The 19119-nt window shown below is 52.5% G+C and overlaps 1 protein-coding gene across 1 annotated transcript in view; it reads right to left on the reverse strand.

The window, feature by feature from the left end:
- Positions 1-19119, reverse strand: part of rasl10b (RAS like family 10 member B) — a 167794-nt gene that overhangs the window by 70161 nt on the left and 78514 nt on the right. The gene's annotated exons all lie outside the window — the stretch shown is intronic.

Raw genomic sequence — 19119 nt, forward strand, 5'->3', positions numbered from 1 at the left:
GTTCGATTCCCTGCTTGGGTCACTGTCTGTGAGGAGTTTACACATTCTCCCCGTGTCTGCGTGGGTTTCCTCCGGGTGATCTGGTTTCCTTCCACAGTCCCAAGATGTGCGGGTTAGGTGGATTGGCCATGCTAAATTGTCCCTTAGTGTCAGGGGGACTAGCAGAGTAAATACGTGGGGTTATGGGAATAGGGTCTGGGTGGAATAGTTGTCGGTGTAAGCTCGTTGGGCCGAATGGCCTCTTCACACACTGTCGGGATTCTAGGAAAATGTGGTGAAAAATGAAACTTGTGCAAATTGTGTGTTGTTCAGTTATTGTTTATATAAGATGCCACAAGGGTGTACAGTCCACATTATAAAAACAATGCAAAAGTGGTGTACAGTATATGTGATCAGGGCTGAACTGTACAGCCTTCCCCATGCACAATGGCTGCAGGTGACCAAATCATAATTTCCCAGCATCCACAGTGCTGCTAATTAGCCTCATAAAGGGGGGCTGCTTTGTGGCTGGGCCATGCCCTGAGAGTTATGCAGGAAGAGGAGGAAAGATACAGCGGGGGAAAAAGCCCTCCAGATGCAGGGTCAGAAGGCAGTGGGACCAGCTGTCCACAGAAGTGAATGTTAAGTGTCAGGCCCTAGAGACCTCGATGCTATGATGGAAGATGTCCATTGGCCCTACACAAGGGATCAAGTGCCTCATCAAATGCTATATCCTGCCAACGGCACCAGTAGCCTCGGCCACTGCTCGAATCGCCCCTCATGACTCACCCACCAACAATCCCTGTCCATTAGGACTCATATCTAAGTTTCATACCTTCTCTTCACCCTCACACATTCTGTATTGCTACAAATCTCACATCCAGATCTCACAGCTAACAAACCATCACAGCCACAAAAAGATAGCACAATACTCAGTAACACGCTTATCTCTGTCTCTGACGGGGCACAAGGTGGCAGCAACTAGAGGCAACAGGAGGTAGCCCGGGGGTGGGGCAGGCATACATACACACACACATGCCTACATTCTCTAATCCCCATGGAGGACAGTTATTGGAAACTATTTATTTGTTACTGAGGTTATGGCCAGTGGAGAGGTTGAAACAATCAAAGGTGACCATATCCTCATACTTAATCCTAGTCTGACATCCCATTTCCCCCTCATCTCACACTCTCTTCTGATTCCCAAGCTGTAGAGGGTGTAAGCATGCACCTCTTACTGTGCAACACCTCTCCTTGCCACAGCCCTGTTACCTCTTGTGCTTTATTTTCCTTTCAGATACCCAAGAAGTCAAACTTGGCTAGGGTGTAGAACCCCAATAGGAGAGTGTGAATGATGATTTAGAATCACACGGGATCTCACGCTTCCTGCCACCAGCACAGATACTGAGCTCTTGGAGAATTAAATCACAGCTGGCATCTGTGCGTGATCGGGAGGATTTGTTTTCTTTGGCTGTCCCTCATGTTCGAGGATGACTTACTTCCACACTTAAGATTGAGTTCTCAGGTAACTGAGGAGTCCAATGCATGACTACAGTCTCTCTCACAGGAAGGGCAGACAGTGGCTGGAGGAGAGGGTGGATGAGGTGCCTGGGTGGGTGGGGTGCTCGTGTCAACTTTCACTGTCGAAATGCGGCTTCAGTTTGCTCTTGATGGTGAAACTCAATGTTCAGCTCCTTCCCGAATGCTTTTTCTCCAGTTCAGGCTGTTTTGGGCCAGGGATTCAGAGATGTTGGTTGGGATGTTGCATTTTCTCGAGGAGGCTTGAGGGTGTCCTTGAAGCATTTTCCCTGCCCTCCTGGGGCTCGCCTGCCAGGTTGAAGGTTGGATTAGAGCATTTGTTTCAGGGGTCTCATGTCAGGTGTGTGGATGATGTAGCCCGCCCAGCGGAGCAGGTTGAACGTGGACAATGCTTCGATGCTGGAGATGTTGGTCTGAGTGAGAACACTGGCATTGGTACGCCTATCCTATCACTGGATTTGCAGGATCTTATGGGGGTAATGCTTGCTGCTGGTATTTCTCCAGGGTTTTGAGGTCCATGTCTCTGAGCCATTTAGAATGGTGAATATCACCAGTGTTCTGTAGACCATAAGCTTGGTACCGCGTCTGAGGTCCTGGTCTTCTAACAGTCCCTTCCTCTGCTGATCGAAGGCTGAGCTAGCATACTGAAGGCAGTGTTGAACCTCACTGTTGATGTTTGCCCTTGTTGACAGTAGGTTCCCAAGGTATGGAAAGTGGTCCTGGTTGTCCAAGCCTCGTCATGGATTCTGATAACTGGAGGCAGTGCTGCATAGCAGGGGAAGGTTGGTAGAGGATCTTTGTCTGATGGATGTTTGCTGTAAGGCCCATGTTCCCTTACACCTTGATGAAGATGTTGACAATGGCTTGGAGCTGGCTTTCTGAGTGTGTGCAGATGCAAGCATCATCTGCATACTGTGGTTCAATGGTAGAGGGTGGGACGATCTTGGATCTAGCCTGCAGGTGGTGGAGATTCCCATTATTCTGTAGTTTAGCTCCACTCCAGCAGGGAGCTTGCTGAGGATGAGATGGAGCATTGCAGCGAGGAAGATCAAGAAGAACGTTGGTGCGATGACACAGCCTTGCTTGACCCCACCCGAACGTGAATTGGCTCTGTGGTATATTCACCGGTCAGGATTACAGCTTGAATGTCATCATAGAGCAGGCACAGGATGGTGGCAAATCTTGGAGAACAGCTGAAATAGAGGAAGATGCTCCATAGTCCTTCACCGTTGATTGTGTCGAAGTCATTTGTGACGTCAGAGAAGGCCATGTAGAAGGGCCGGTGCTGTTCCCTGCATTTTTCGTGTCATTGCAAGGCAGTGAAGATCATGTCCATTGTGCCTCTTAGTGGGTGGAATCCACGCTGGGATACTGGGAGGAACTCTTCAGCTACAAGGAGAAGGCAATTAAGCAGGATTCTTGCGATGACCTTCCGTGTGGCCGACAACAGGGAAATTCCTCTGAGTTACTGCAGTCGGACTTGTCACCTCTTTTGAAGATGATCATGATTACTAGGTCTCTGAGATCTCCTGGCATGTTCTCCTTCCAGGTAAGGGAAATTAGGTCATGTATATACGTCTAAAGTGCTTCTCCGCCATGCTTTGTGCTTCGGCGGAGATTCCATCTGCTCCCGATGCCTTGTTGTTCTTGAGCTGTTGGATGGCCTTTTCTACCTTGTGCTGGGTTGGGGTTGTGCTGAGATGGTGGCTGATAGTACGCTGCGGGGTGGAGTCGAGGACATTCTTATTGAAAACAGAGTCTGTGTGAAAGAGGTTTTTGAGGTGCTCCTTCCAGCAGGCACTGACAGCCTCTCTGACCTTGTCCAACATGGAGTGGGGCTTTTGTGGTGAACCATCGTTGGTTCCCACTGGATAGTACTGAGCCAGGGTTTGGCCAGTACTACAAGGATGTACATATGTTACTGTTGGGTTGTGCTACTTGTTGCTGTTGGGGTTAGGGTGGGGTTGTTACACCTTTGTACTGTAGTGTTGTGGTACATCCCAGTCGGGCTCCGCCTCCTGGGAGAGGTATAAAAGTCCCTGCTCTGGCCGGGACCCCTTCAGTCTGGGATAGTGTATATAATCATTGGCTGCTTCATTACAGTAAATAAAAGCCTTTCATTTACCGAGCTTCTGGCCTCGTGTTTGAGAAGCGCATCAATTTTATTTACTGTTGTTAAACTCTCGTCGAAGAAAAAAAAAAGAGAGTATGGAGCAGATCCCGAAGCCGGAACGCCTTACACTAGATCCACGTGCGGTGGGCGCTTCTAACACCTTCGACCACTGGCTGAAGTGCTTCGAAGACTACCTGGCAGCCTCCACAGCGGTCACCACAGATGATGACAGACTCCGGGTCCTCCATGCGAGGGTAAGCGACACTGTCTACCTCGCGATCCGTGCGGCCACCGATTATACTAAGGCCCTCGAGCTTCTGAAGAAGCGCTATATCAAACCACCCAATGAAATACACGCTCATTACCTCCTAGCCACTCAACGACGGCAGTCTGGCGAAACGATGGAGGAATATGCAAACGAGCTCCTACAGCTAGCCAGGGGCTGTAACTGCAAAGCTGTGTCGGCTGAGCAGAGCATGAACGACCTCGCCCGAGATGCGTTTGTGGCGGGGTCGGATCGTCGTACATTCGACTTAAACTGTTGGAGAAGGGTAATCTTAATCTTACTCAGGCCATCGAGCTAGCGGAGATGCTCGAGACGGCCTCCAAAAGCTTAGTATTATATCCAGAGGACCATGTGGAGACAACGTGGCAGGAGCAGTCACCAATCCCTCCTCGTCCCTCGGGTTCGAAATGCTGCGTAATGGCGTGCTCACACTCGGGCCAGACGACGGCAGCAGCCCCGGGCGGCCCGCGGTGCTACTTCTGTGGGGGAGCGAAGCATACTCGGCAACGGTGTCCCGCTAAAGCTGTGTTGTGCACCGCATGCGGTAAGAAAGGGCACTATTCGAAAGTGTGCCGATCTAAACCTAGAAACGGCAGTGCGGCCTGCGATTCTTCAGAGCTCGGGTCTTCGTCGTCGAAGTCATCGAGGGGTTCGTCCACATGCGAGGCCAGGACGACGCCATTACTGTCGACGGAGTCGGAGGTGTGTGACCACCAGGGGTCGCTGAGTTTGGTGCCATCACCCACGTGCGACTCATGGGAGCGGCCATGTTGGTCGACACTGACCGCGAACGACCAGCAGGGGTCCTCCTCATCGATTTCAGCTGCCTGCAGTGGCGCTCATGAACCAACGGTGGCGTCGATCATCCTGGACCAGGCCAAGCCTCATAGACTTGACAAATCTATGATGAATATCCAGGTAAATGACCACGTGATTTATTGTCTGTTTGACAGCGGGAGCACTGAGAGCTTTATCCACCCAGACACTGTGAAGCGGTGTGGACTCCAGATTCAACCTGCCAAACAGACAATCTCTATGGCATCGAGATCCCGGTCTGTCACCGTGCTAGGGAGTTGCGTGGTAACTTTGAAGGTGCAAGGCACAGTTTACGAGCGTTTCAAGCTCCTAGTGTTGCCGTATCTTTGCGCGCCAATACTTCTCGGACTAAACTTCATGGTCCACTTGAGGAGTGTAATCCTACAGTACGGTGGGCCACTCCCTTCACTGGCAGTGGGAAAACAGCAGCAGCCTCCAAATTGCCTGTAGCCTCTCAACGCTGAAGATCACCACACCCTCCTTGTTCCAGAATCTTGTGCCAGGCTGCAAGCCCATCGCGACTAAAAGTAGGCGTTACAGCGCTGAGGATCGGATCTTCATTAGATCTGAGGTTCAGCGGCTCCTCAAAGAAAGGATCATACAACCCAGCGCTAGTCCGTGGAGAGCGCAGGTCGTGGTGTTCAAGAGCGGGAACAAACCCCGGATGGTCATTGACTATAGTCAGACCATTAATCGATATACGCAGCTGGATGCGTATCCTCTCCCGCGCATATCTGATATGGTCAATCAGATTGCGCAGTACCGGATGTTCTCCACCATAGACCTCAAGTCTGCCTACTACCAACTCCCCATTCGCCCAGAGGACCGACAATACACGGCTTTTGAGGCGGATGGTCGCTTGTATCACTTTCCCAGGGTTCCCTTTGGTGTCACCAATGGGGTCTCGGTCTTCCAGCGTGCTATGGACCGAATGGTGGACCAGAACGGGCTGCGGGCTACCTTCCCGTACCTGGATAATGTCACCATCTGCGGCCATGACCAGCAGGACCACGACACGAATCTCCTGAACTTCCTACGCACTGCATCTCGCCTGAACTTGACCTACAACAGGGAGAAGTGTGTGTTTCGTACGCGCCGCTTAGCCATCCTAGGATACGTGGTGGAAAACGGGGTCATTGGCCCTGATCCAGACCGTATGCGCCCCCTTTCTGAACTTCCCTTGCCAGCTAGTGCAAAAGCACTGAGAAGATGCTTAGGCTTCTTCTCTTATTATGCGCAGTGGGTTCCCAACTACGCGGACAAAGCCCGTCCGCTCATTAAGTCCACGACTTTTCCCCTAACGCCAGAGGCCCGATTGGCCTTCGATAAATTGAAAGCCGACATCGCGAAAGCTACGATGCACGCTGTAGACGAGTCCATCCCCTTTCAGGTGGAGAGCGATGCATCTGATTTCGCCCTGGCCGCCACACTTAACCAGGCGGGCAGGCCCGTCGCATTTTTTTCCCGCACCCTCCAAGGCCCCGAAATTCGGCATTCAGCGGTGGAAAAGGAGGCCGTCAGGCACTGGCGCCATTACTTGGCGGGAAAACGGTTCACCCTGATCACGGACCAGCGGTCCGTGGCGTTCATGTTTAACAACACGCAGAGGGGCAAGATCAAGAATGACAAGATCTTGCGGTGGAGAATTGAACTCTCCACCTATAACTACGACATCATGTACCGTCCAGGGAAACTCAATGAGCCCTCGGATGCCCTCTCGCGTGGAACATGCGCCAGTATACAGGAGGACCGTTTGCAGGCCCTCCATAATGACGTATGCCATCCTGGGGTCACTCGGCTCTACCACTTTATAAAAGCCCGCGACCTGCCTTACTCGGTGGAGGACGTCAGGTCAGTAACAAGAAGCTGTCGGGTTTGCGCGGAATGCAAACCGCACTTTTACTGACCTGACCGGGCACATTTAGTCAAGGCCACTCGTCCCTTCGAGAGACTGAGTGTCGATTTTAAGGGCCCCCTTCCCTCAACAGATCGGAATGTGTACTTCCTCAATATCATTGACGAGTACTCTCGGTTCCCTTTTGTTGTTCCCTGCTCTGATACATCCGCTGCCACGGTTATCAAGGCATTCCGTGATCTCTTTACCCTGTTCGGGTACCCCGGCTACATTCACAGTGACAGGGGCTTGTCGTTCATGAGCGATGACTTGAGGCAATTCCTGCTCTCATATGGGATTGCCTCTAGTAGGACCACGAGCTACAACCCTAGGGGTAACGGACAGGTGGAACGCGAGAATGCTACAGTCTGGAAGGCTGTCTTACTGGCGTTGAAGTCAAAAGGTCTTCCAGTCTCCCGTTGGCAAGAGGTGCTCCCTGATGCGCTCCATTCTATTCGCTCCCTTCTGTGTACGGCAACCAATGCTACTCCCCACGAGAGGATGTTTTCATTCCCTCGGAAGTCTTCCTCGGGGACCTTACGTCAACCAAGTACGTCTTGGTTGACGTACTCAGGACCCGTTCTCCTGCGGCGACATGTAAGGGCCCGCAAGTCCGACCCGTTGGTCGAACAGGTCCATCTCCTCCACGCCAACCCTCAGTATGCCTATGTGGCATACCCTGACGGGCGAGAGGACACGGTCTCGATCCGAGACCTGGCACCAGCAGGGGACGTAGCAACCCCTGTCGCTCCCATACCCCCTGTTACAAACCCCTTAACTCTTGTTTCTTCCCCGGACACGGCGCGGGCAGCATCGGGACCATTGCTTAACCCTTTTACTCCCGTGTACAGCTTGCCTGAGCCCAGAAGATGGTCGGCACTGCAGGGCGTGTCAGGACCCCATGGACTACCGTCACCTCAGGGTCAATCGGCCTGTCAGTCCGTGGAAGAACAGCTGGACGCCGCCTTGGGGAGAATGCCACCGCAAGTGCCTACTCCGGTGTCACCGCCGGTATTGAGGAGGTCACAATGACGGTGCGGTCCCCTTGACCGTCTGAACTTATAGACTGATGACGCTTTATTCTGTTTTTGTACCCGCCGGCCTTTGTTCCCAAAGGAGGAGTGAATGTGGTGAACCATCATTGGTTCCCACTGGATAGTACTGAGCCAGGGTCTGGCCAGTACTACAAGGATGTACATATGTTACTGTTGGGTTGTGCTACTTGTTGCTGTTGGGGTTAGGGTGGGGTTGTTACACCTTTGTACTGTAGTGTTGTGGTACATCCAAGTCGGGCTCCGCCTCCTGGGAGAGGTATAAAAGTCCCTGCTCTGGCCGGGACCCCTTCAGTCTGGGATAGTGTATATAATTATTGGCTGCTTCATTACAGTAAATAAAAGCCTTTCATTTACCGAGCTTCTGGCCTCGTGTTTGAGAAGCGCATCAGCTTTGGGTGCTTGGGCTGTAGGTGGTCTTGACTGTGTTGATGAAACCTCGCACTTCATGGCTGTGGGCTAACTGCTGGATCTCCTACAATTTCTCCATCCACCCAGCTGTTTTTTAGGTTGCAGGGTTTTTTTTACTGAAACTTCAGCTGCTTTCCTGCTCTCGGGTTGGGTTGCTGTTTCGGATTCAGAAGAGCCTTTTGCTTGCGATCTATTGGCTCCTGGATTTCCTGGTCATTCTCATCGAACAAGTCTTGGTTTTTCCAGGTGGAGTGTCCAAGCGTTTCTTTGCAGGTGCTGATTATGGAGGTGAGGAGATTTCTCTTTGTCACCGGGAGTTGTCAGATTGGCAGTGATGTGCTGGCTGAATAGGGCTCTCTTATCAGGGTCTTTGGGTGCCTCAGCATTGATTTGCCTGCAGCATTGTTTCTGTTGCCTTTGCTGCTTTGGGGCTACATTGATGTTGATCACAGAGTGGATTAGATGGTGGTCCGTCCAGCAGTCATCAGCTCCAGTCACAGGGCAGATGATAGGCACGTCCTTGTTGTCCCTCACTCAGACAATCATATAGTCAAGAAGGTGCCAGTTCATGGAGAGAGAATATTGGAACCAAAGGATCATGAGGCATTTCTCAATCCCAAAAGGAGAGTCTCAGAGACAGTCAGCTAGATTGATTCTAATGGCGAGGCCAACCCCATGGAGGCAGCAATTGTCTTCTGGTTTACCTTTCCAGAGGAAGACCAAACCATCGCCTTATTCCTTGAGCTGGCCTTTCCCTGCCCACTGGGCATCGCTTCGGGCAGTGACAGCAATGTCGAAATGTCTGAACTCCCGGGCAACAAGAGCTGTTTTGGTCTGTCGCTGTTGGGTTTGGTCCAAGAAGCTCCTGAAATTTAGCAGCAGATTCGGCTGGTGAAGGTGGCAACGTTTATGTGTTTCTGGACTTTTCTTTTTGACTGTTTTGACAATGCCATAAGAAATAGGAAGAGATTACGAGGACACGGGGCCATTAAACTGGTGGCTGTGACTAACTACCTGCTTATGGCATAACCCCTCTGCTGCCTGACATTCTGACTTAGACACTGATTGAGCGAGAATCCCCCTTCACTCTGCTGTTTGCCCACCAATGTGCCAGGCAGCTGCCAAGTTATCCATTCACTGAGGAAGCAGGGGCAGGAGAGAGTGGACCACACACTTTGTGTTCTGCCTCCCTCACCCTGCCAAATATCATTGCCTCACAACAGCAAGGGTCTGATCCATCACTTTTTGCATGGCAGAGTGCCGTTCTTTATATGCAGACGTTTGCAAGCATCACTCACCAGATTCCCAAGCCATGTGATCAGTGGAATTCCCTCAATGCCCACTCGCCACCCTTTGATTTGTCTTTTTGGCTAAAATGCAGATGGCACAGCTACCTGCTGTCAGAGTGAAGGCATCATGACTGCTGCCAGTATAGGGGGCCTGACCTGCACGAGTCGTGGCCTATGGTCACACGCCAGCTGTCCATTAAGGGAGTGGGATTCCTCTCATAGAATCATAGAGTCCCTACAGTGAAGAAAGAGGCCATTTGGCCCATCAAGCATTCACCGACAACAATCCCAACCAGGCCTTATCTCCGTAACCCTATGTATTTACCCTGCAAATCTCCCTGACACTAAGGGGCAACTTAGCATGGCCAACAACTTAATCTGCACATCTTTGGAGTTTGGGAGGAAACTGGAGCACTCGGAGGCAACCCATGCAGACACGGGGAGAATGTGCAAACTCTACACAGTCACCCAAAGCCGAGAATCGAACCCGGATCCCTGGCGCTGTGAAGCAGCAGTGTTAACCACTGTGCCACTGTTCTGCCTTAACAGTTGCAATACATCTCAGAGTTGACATGTGACTTGCAAGCAGTCAGTGTCACCCAGCGACGCCATTGGTGAAGACTGCAATGCTTGCTGAGCTGCATGCTCACTCTGCCTGCTGGTTTCTGACAAGAGAGAGTGAAATATAGTCAACTCTCTTTTAATAGAGACTCTCAGTAATCCCCCCTCATGCAAAAGTGAATGGCAAACTGTGAGAGTTGTTATAAACATCCCAACCCCTGCCAGGAAGGAACCTGAGATATAAAAGTTCACCGCCTGGGTATGTGTGAGTCCAGGTGTCTTTAGAGATCAAACACATGGGGTCCCACCATGACAGATGCTGCGAGCCACCCAAAAATCCATTGACTGGCACAGCACTGGTAAATCCTACCAACGGGCAGAACCAGAAATTTCTGCCAACAGAGTGCAATGAAACACTTGTGTGACTAGTGGGCACCGGATGGACTGTGGGGGGGGGGGGGGGGGGGGGGGGTGGGGGGGGGGGGGAGCATTATCACTCCCTGGAATGTACTTTCAATTGTGTTGAAGTTTCCTTTACATTTTGATTTGGTGTTACAGTTCATCAGCACACATGGGTACCCGTTACCTTCATTTAAATGGTTGCTTTGAAATCTGTCAGCATTGATTAATAGTTAAAGATTTGGAAGTTGATAGTCACTGTCACCTTTGCAATGCCACCCTTCCCTTGCCCGGAGGTTGCAGTTGTGGCTGTAGCAGGTGGCAGAGTTTAGTGAGGACATCCTTATTACAGGGTACTTGCTTCACCCACTGTTACTCGCTAAGGTCCAGGTTGAAGGATTGCATCCTCAACACCCATATGGCTCCTGCCAAATGCTCTTATCACCGGCCTCCCTCTTCTATCAGCTTGTCCTGCTCTGTGGGGCTCTATTCATACTGCCAGTTCTGCTCTATTCCAATGGGAATATGTATTACTGCTCCCATGTTAATGATTTGTGCAGAAGCCTGGAAGTCAAGAAAAGTGGGGTTATGAGGATAGGGCCTGGGTGGGATTGTGGTCAGTGCAAACTCGATGGGCTGAATGGCCTCTTTATGCACTGTAGGGATTCTGTAAGTCCTTCAGTGTCTCCGAATCCACTTCCTGTTACAATTTGAAAGGCCCATGCAACGCACCAAACACTTGAACAATTATAGCAACAACCAGAAGAAATCAAAAAATAAGAAGATGCTGATCCCTTTAACCAGTGTTGGGCTGGGGGGATGAGGGGCGGTGGGGGGATGAGGGGCGGTGGGGGGTGGTTGGATGAAGGGGATGCTTTCCTGCTACTTTATGTTGTGTTTGTGAGATTAAGACTGGATTGTTAAACTTCAAATGGCAGGACGTACATCAAATAAATTGGTGTTGTACGCTGAATGACATCATGATCTGCTCGCACTTCACACATCAGCCAGACATTAGTTACTCGTTGGCTATCGCCCTCACAGTGCGACACATGGAGAAAGTGTGTGCACCTGGTATCATTTAGATCAGGTGTCTTCATGTGCTTACAGGTGTTTATAGGGATCGCTTCATTCAACTTTTAACTTATTCCAGCCTCACCTCCCACCCCAACCCCGGCTTTGTTCATAAGAAATAGGAGCAGAATTAGGCTATTCGGCCCATCGAGTCTGCTCCGCCATTCAATCATGGCTGATATGATTCTCATCCCCATTCTTCTGCCTTCTCACCGTAACACTTGATTCCCTTATTGATCAAGAAACCACCTCCTCCCCTGCCCACCCATCAGCCCAGCCCATCACCTCTGCTCGATACAACCTCCTAACCCTCCATCAGTTCTGCTTAGTCGCCCCCAACTCAGGGTGGGGGGATTGAAAAGGACCAGTGGTACAGGTATATTTGCGTGTTTTAATGGGTTGCGCCGACAGTCTCAAATAAATCAGTGTAAATAACTGGATAAGTACTGGACAAACAGCCCAAGTTTACAAAGGGACAGGGCCCCCATGAGACCATCAGTCTGGCCCCTCAAAGAGCCATTTCTTGCAAATTGCAATGTCCAACCTCTGGCAGAAGTTGGCTCATTAGAATCATAGAATCCTACAGTGCAGAAGGAGGCCATTCGGCCCATCGAGCCTACACCGACAACAATCCCACCCAGGCTCAATCCCTGTAAACCCACATATTTACCCCACTAATCCCCGTGACACTAAGGGCCCGATTTTACCATCACGTTGCACGAAAACTTGGTAAAGTCGGGCGTGAGGCGAGTAACACGATCCGCGACCGCCTCCGTGCAGGTTCCCCCTTTATCAAGTGCCTAAAATGGCCACGATCAGGACCGTGTCCGAAACGGGCGCGATGGCAATTTAAATGCATTTGAATGCATTTAAATTGAATTAATGGGCTGGATGTCCAACTTTACCAGCACTTCCCCCTTTACCACCGCATTCACCAATTGGGAATCGGCGCGAATCAGACATGTTCAATAAAAGTCTGATTCGGGTGCTCCATCAGTGAGGAGGTAAGTGCATAGCATCCGGCTCTCTGCTACTCATGGGTGTCTTGTTGTGGCCATTTTCTGTCTCAGGTCGGTGGCGGCTCTGCGAGTGTGTGGGGGGGTGGGGGGTTGGGGAGGGGTGGGGGTGTGGGGTGGGGGGCTGTTGCTCTGCAGAGTGTCCGATGTCCGACTTGCAGCACGGACCTGGGTCTCAGCACTGACCTTGGGTCTTGTGGTGCTGCTGGGTCCTAGCGCATTCAGCACACTCCAGCTGAAGGGTGTGCACAAAATCCTTGCAAATTGCACTGCTGCAGCCTCTCGACTTTGCAAGGAACTGTGATTGTGGGGAAGATCTGGCTGAGGGAATTTGGGGGGTTGTGATTGTGGGGAAATGTGGCTGAGGGAATTGGGGAGGGCTGTGATTGTGGGGAGCATGTGGCTGGGGGAATTGGGGGAGCTGTGATTGTGGGGAGCATGTGGCTGGGGGAGCTATGATTGTGGGGAGCATGTGGCTGGGGGAATTGGGGGGTATGGACAGCGACTATTGACGTGCTAGGGGCAAGTAGCGTTCCATAACCTCTACATGTGTTCCTCTCCATCTCCCCTTCCCTCTCCCTCCTTGAGGGTGATAAGCTGGCTTTTTCTATGCAACCAATAGATCCAGCTGTCCTTTTGATTGCTGCTGAAGTTGAGAAGGTGCAGGAGGAAAAATTACGGGCACAGGAGGCCTGGATCTTACCACTTCCAGGACCAGAGGGAGATGAGAGGCAGGTGGTGTTGGGGGGGGGGGGGGTGGGTGGGGGGGGCGGGGGGGGGGGGTTGGTGGGGGTGAGGTAGAAGAAGGAGGGAGCAGGGACCCCGGTAGCTCCGTGCACGAGTGTCCTTTGACTAGATGTCGGACACCGTGTGCCGCCGACGTCTCCGACTCCGAGAGGAGACCGTGCAACACCTGTGCAAACTGTTGCAGGACCTGGCGCCTAGAGGCGGGGCGGGGGGGGGGGGGGGGAGGGGGGGGTGGGGGCGGAGCCGGTGGGGGGGGGGCGCACCCACTCTCGGTGGCTGTCAAATTGATGGCCGCTCTAAACTTCTACGCGACTGGTTTTTTCCAGACCCCGAGCGGAGATGTCTGTGGCATCTCCCAATCTGCAGTGCACACCTGTGTGAGGCAGGTCACTGAAGCCCTGTATGCCCGGGCTGGCCAGTTCATCAACTTCAACCTGGACCAGGCGCAGCAGGAAGCCCGGGCTGCAGGGTTCGCAACCATTGTGGGGATGCCAAACGTGCAGGGTGCGATCGACTGCACACACGTCACCCTCAAGGCCCCCCTACAGGATCCATGAAGATTTGTAAATAAGAAGGGGTTCCATTCCCTGAATGTTCAGCTAGTGCACGACCATAACATGACCATCATGCACATCTGCACCAGACATCCAGGCAGCGTGCACGACAGCTTCATAGTCAGGAGTTCGGACATCCCGGAAGCATTCGAGGAGGAGCCCAGGCTGTGAGGGTGGCTCCTGGGTGATATGGGTTACCCGGACATGGCTGATGATGCCTGTGCGAAGGCCTGTACCTGAGGCAGAGACCCATTATAATGAGGCCCATGTAGCCACCCGCGCGACAGTAGAGAGGTGCATTGGGCTCCTCAAGATGCGATTTCGGTGCCTGGACCGATCTAGCGGGGCCCTCTAATACAGCCCAGTGATCCGTTCCTGCATAGTGATCGTGTGCTGTGTCTTGCACAATCTGGCTGTACAGAGAGCTGGCCTCTTGGGGGAGGCAGAGGATGTGGAGGCTGACCAGCTGGGCGTCGCTGGGGAGGATGACCAGCAGGAGGAGGAGGAAAATGAGGAAGAGCATTCCGAGGAACACCAACCAGGCACTTGAGGGCTGGCAGTCCAAATGAGGCATGTGAGGGCGGCAAGGGAGGCCTTGATAACCAGGCAGATCATTCGCTAGGGTTTGTGTGTGTGGGTTCCACAACCCCCCACTTCTATATCTGCACATTGTCACACCAGATTGGTGGGCCTGGGTACTCTGTGTTTTTTCGCGAGTTTTTTGTCAGGCAGGAGGGTGATGATGACTCGTTAAGCACCATTATGATGATGCCTTGGTCAAACTAGTCTGACTCCTACCTGAGCTCCGCATGCACGCTGGCACCTGGGCCCACGTCTGTGTAATTGGTAAATGACCTGAAACCCCCATACAGGGCCCTGGGGTGGGTGGGGATCGTTCATGGGGTCTGGGGAACCAATGCGTTCCTTTTCTCAGTGACACAGCATTGAGGGGCCTCCCTAACTGACATCAACATGAAGCATCCCTCAGTCGATCATCAATGGAAGAGGATTCATAATCGAGACAAATTAGTTGCAGATGGGTGCTGAAAAAACATTTATTTACAATAAAGGTGTTTAAATAAGACTAGAAATAAGTTCTAACATAAAAACTTGCGAACAGAAAACTTTAAGGTGCTTAAATATCTTTCTAACTGGTGCAGCCCTTCACCCGTGCCATCTCAGTGTAACTACAACTCCCTAACCTTATATGGCTTACCACTATGTCTCACTGACTCCCTAGAATGTGCATTGGAGGTGGAGGGGCCAGCTGCCTACCTCACCCCGTGGCCTGTGATGCGCGTGGCGGGTGTCCTCTGGAGGTCCTGGACCTTGAGGCCCTGGCCTGCTCCAGGTAGTTCCATGACACCCTCTTCATCCCGCTGCCCCTGCGATGCCCCAGTGTCAGGAAGGGGGGAGTCAGAAGGTGTAGCCATAGCCACAGTCTCCTGGCTGGAAGGCCCCAGCATGGGCTCAAGCCCTTCCTCCTCTTTTGGGGTTCCTGTGGGCCCCTGGGTCATTCCAATGGACAGTGGTGCTTCTGTAGTGAGGTCCAGAAGCTCCGGCATCACCTGGCACTGCCAATCCTGGAGGACCACCTGCATCCTACCCATGTGGTCGAGCCATAGAGTCATAGAGGTTTACAGCATGGAAGGGCCCAACTTGTCCATGCCGTCCTTTCTTTTTTAAAACCCCGAAGCTAATCCCAAGTGCCCGCATTTGGCCCATATCCCTCTATACCCATCGTACCCAGGTAACTATCTAAATGCTTTTTAAAAGACAAAATTGTACCTGCCTCCACTACTACCTCTGGCAGCTTGTTCCAGACACTCACCACCCTCTGTGTGAAAGAATTGTCCCTCTGGACACTTTTGTATCTCTCCCCTCTCATCTTAAACCTATGCCCTCTAGTTTTAGACTCCCCTGCCTTTGGGAAAAGATATTGACTATCTAGCTGATCTGTGCCCCTCATTATTTTATAGACCTCTATAAGATCACCCCTCAGCCTCCTACGCTCCAGAGAAAAAAGTCTCAGTCTATCCAGCCTCTCCTTTTAACTCAATCCATCAAGTCCCGGTAGCATCCTAGTAAATCTTTTCTGCACTCTTTCTAGTTTAATAAGATCCTTTCTATAATAGGGTGACCAGAATTGCACACAGTATTCCAAGTGTGGCCTTACCAATATCTTGTACAACTTCATCAAGACATTTCAACTCCTGTATTCAATGTTCTGACCGATGAAACCAATCATGCCGAATGCCTTCTTCACCACTCTGTCCACCTGTGACTCCACTTTCAAGGAGCTATGAACATGTACCCCGCGATCTCTTTGTTCTGTAACTCTCCCCAACGCCCTACCATTAACTGAGTAAGTCCTGCCCTGGTTCAATCTACCAAAATGCATCACCTCGCATTTGTCTAAATTAAACTCCATCTGCCCTCTGCGATGGCCACTTGAGTCAGAACCACCCCTTAATGGCCGCAGCAAGTGCCCTCTGAGACTGGGCCACGCTCTCAACGGCTGCAGCCATAGCCCGCTGTGTCTCACCGCTGTCCCGCTGGATCTCCTGCAAGCTCTCGGGCCTCTCAGCCTTGGGCCACAGCATCTCGAAGCCTGTTCAGTCCCTCAGCTGTGACTCGGCTGTGGCCCGCTGTGACTCAGCCATCGCTTGGAGCCTGCCACTCACGGTGAAGATCCCCTGCAACAGGCTTTCCACTGCAGACATCACCCTTGCAATGTTGGCCTGGGAAGCATGCAAGGCAGGCAATAGCTGGTCCATCTGAAAGCTTTGGGACTCCTCCCAATAGCCTCGCAGTCGGTCCAGTCAGCCCCTCCTGCATTCCCTGGCTCTATTGCTGCATCTCCAGCAGCTGAGGGAGAAGTGATCTCAGAGGCCCAGCATGTAGCCTGGGGCCAGCTGAGTCCTCGCCTCCGGCAGGCCTCCGGATACCAGAGGCCTCGAACATTCCCTCCTCCACCTGATGTACATTATCAGATGTGTCGTGCTCATCAGAGAGTGACCCAGAAGCCTCAACACTAACTGGACCCACCGACGTGTCAGTATCTGGGGTGGTGAGTTGTGAGGTGGCAGCTAAAACGGTGCCACCCTCGAAGGTCCCTTCACCCGTATCCTCCGAGGATCATCCGAGCTGTCTGGACCAGGAGGGGCAGGAGCTGTAGCCAGGGCCTGCAGTCCAGAAGGTCCCGGGGCGTCTGGATCTGTCCCTGCAACACAGGACACAAGATTAAGTGCAAAGGAGGGAGAGGAATCCGGATTGCCAAACACATAGAAATCATAGAAATCATAGAAACACTACAGTACAGAAAGAGGCCATTCGGCCCATCGAGTCTGCACCGACCACAATCCCACCCAGGCCCTACCCCCATATCCCTATATATTTACCTACTAATTCCTCTAACCTACACATCTCAGGACACTAAGGGCAATTTTTAGCATAGCCAATCAACCTAACCCGCACATCTTTGGACTGTGGGAGGAAACCGGAGCACCCGGAGGAAACCCACGCAGACACGAGGAGAATGCGCAAACTCCACACAGACAGTGACCCAAGTCGGGAATCGAACCCGGATCCCTGGAGCTGTGAAGCAGCAGTGCTAACCACTGTGCTACCGTGCTGCATTTTTCCATTGAACATAGAACAAAGAACCAAGAAAATTACATCACAGGAACAGGCTCTTCGGCTCTGCAAGCCTGTAGCGACCAGGCTGCCCATCTGATTAGTAACCCCCTACCCTTCCGGGGACCATATGCCTTTATTCCCACCCCATTTACATAGCTGTAGAGATGCCCCTATCTTATCTGCATCCACAACCTCCCCTGGCAGCGAGTTCCAGGCACAGACTACCCTCTTTGTGCAAATAAACATGCCTCGTATATCTCCTTTAAACTTTGCCCCTTGCACCCAAAGCTTGTGTCCCCAAGAAGTTGCCTCAAAGTGATTGAAGAAATCCCAGGTGCTCACGTCTTGAAGGCTGCCCGATCATTCTGTCGCTGACAGCCTGCATTTCCCCTTCTCTGGAGAGCTCCAGCGCCTGCTCCTCAAAGGGGGTGAGGACCCGGAGGTCTGGCTCACCACCCCGTCTTTGCTCTCTCATGGGTGTTGTGCTCGGTCTTCTCCTGTGGAGACAGAAGGAGCCATGAAAGAAATGGTGGAGTGACTCCTGCAGAGTATCAGGTGGTGGCCCTTAGAGGGCAAGCACAGTGGGGCTCAATGGGGGGAAAGGAAGGGGGTGATTGGGGGTCAGGAGCTTGAAACATTCAGGCTGCTGGGGATGGGAGGATCTGGGGAAGATTTGGGGAAAGATGTAAGACGGGGTTCAGCACTCACCCTTGCTGCATGGATGGGGTCATTGGCTTTTTTCCGGCACTGCTTCCTGGTTCGGGGCGCCAGTGCCCTGGCGCTGATCGAGGCGGCGACTTCCAGGCATTTCCATCAGTCCCCCTGGGTCTGCATCCTCCTGGGGGGAAGAGGGTGTCCCGCCTCACCTCTGTTGCATCCAGCAGCCTCCCCTGGTCACCCTCAGAGAATTGGGGGGCTGGTCATGCGCACATTTGCCTGCCTGTCCATTCTTGGGTTTTTTATGGAGCTGCCCCTCGTTAGGGCAGATCAGCTGCAGGCAGTTTGGCAGAGCATTCCAGCAAGTTCCATGCAGTTTGCTTCGTAGCACTGAGGGGAAGGCAAGTGAGCACTTGCAGGTGTGCTGATGGGGGGGGGGGGGGGGGGGGGGGGGGGGGGGCAAGTGAGCACTTGCAGGTGTGCTGATGGGGGGGGGGGGGGGGGGGAGGAGGGTGGTGGATCAATGATTGGGGACAGGGGAGAGACAGGGAGGTGTCACACAGCCATCAGAGTCCGGAGGAGATGGAGCCTTGTATGGGAGGGTCCAGGGTGGGGATAGGGGTGAGGCGGATCACCCTGCCTGATATCTGTAGGATGGAGGAGAAGAGTGGATCTCTCTGCTTGAGATGAGTGAGGGGGAAGGAGGGGTCGCTGCCACTCTGCCTGAGATGAGTCAAGGGGAAAGGGGGGTCCACTGCCACTCTGCCTGAGATCGTTGGGGGGGGAGGGGCTCACAATCAGTCTGGGTGGCGGGGGGATAAGGGGGTCAGTAATGTTGTGGGGGTGGGGCAATGTCTGTGGGGCCAGGGGCCATTATCCGGCCCGGGCGCGCTGTGGTAGGGGAGCAGCATTCTCTCTTTTTTTTCCTGTGCATGCGCAGTTGGAGGCGACGGTCGGAGCTGCAGTGTTTCGGGCGCGATAAGCCCCGCCCTCAGGCTTCTGCAGCGCGATTCGGAATCGCTGATTTTTTTTTCAGACAGACTGTGTTTTGGGGACGCCTGAGAACGGGTCTAAAGGTCGGATCTGAAACACT

This window comes from Mustelus asterias, chromosome 12, assembly GCF_964213995.1.
Source record: "Mustelus asterias chromosome 12, sMusAst1.hap1.1, whole genome shotgun sequence".
NCBI classification, from domain to species: domain Eukaryota; kingdom Metazoa; phylum Chordata; class Chondrichthyes; order Carcharhiniformes; family Triakidae; genus Mustelus; species Mustelus asterias.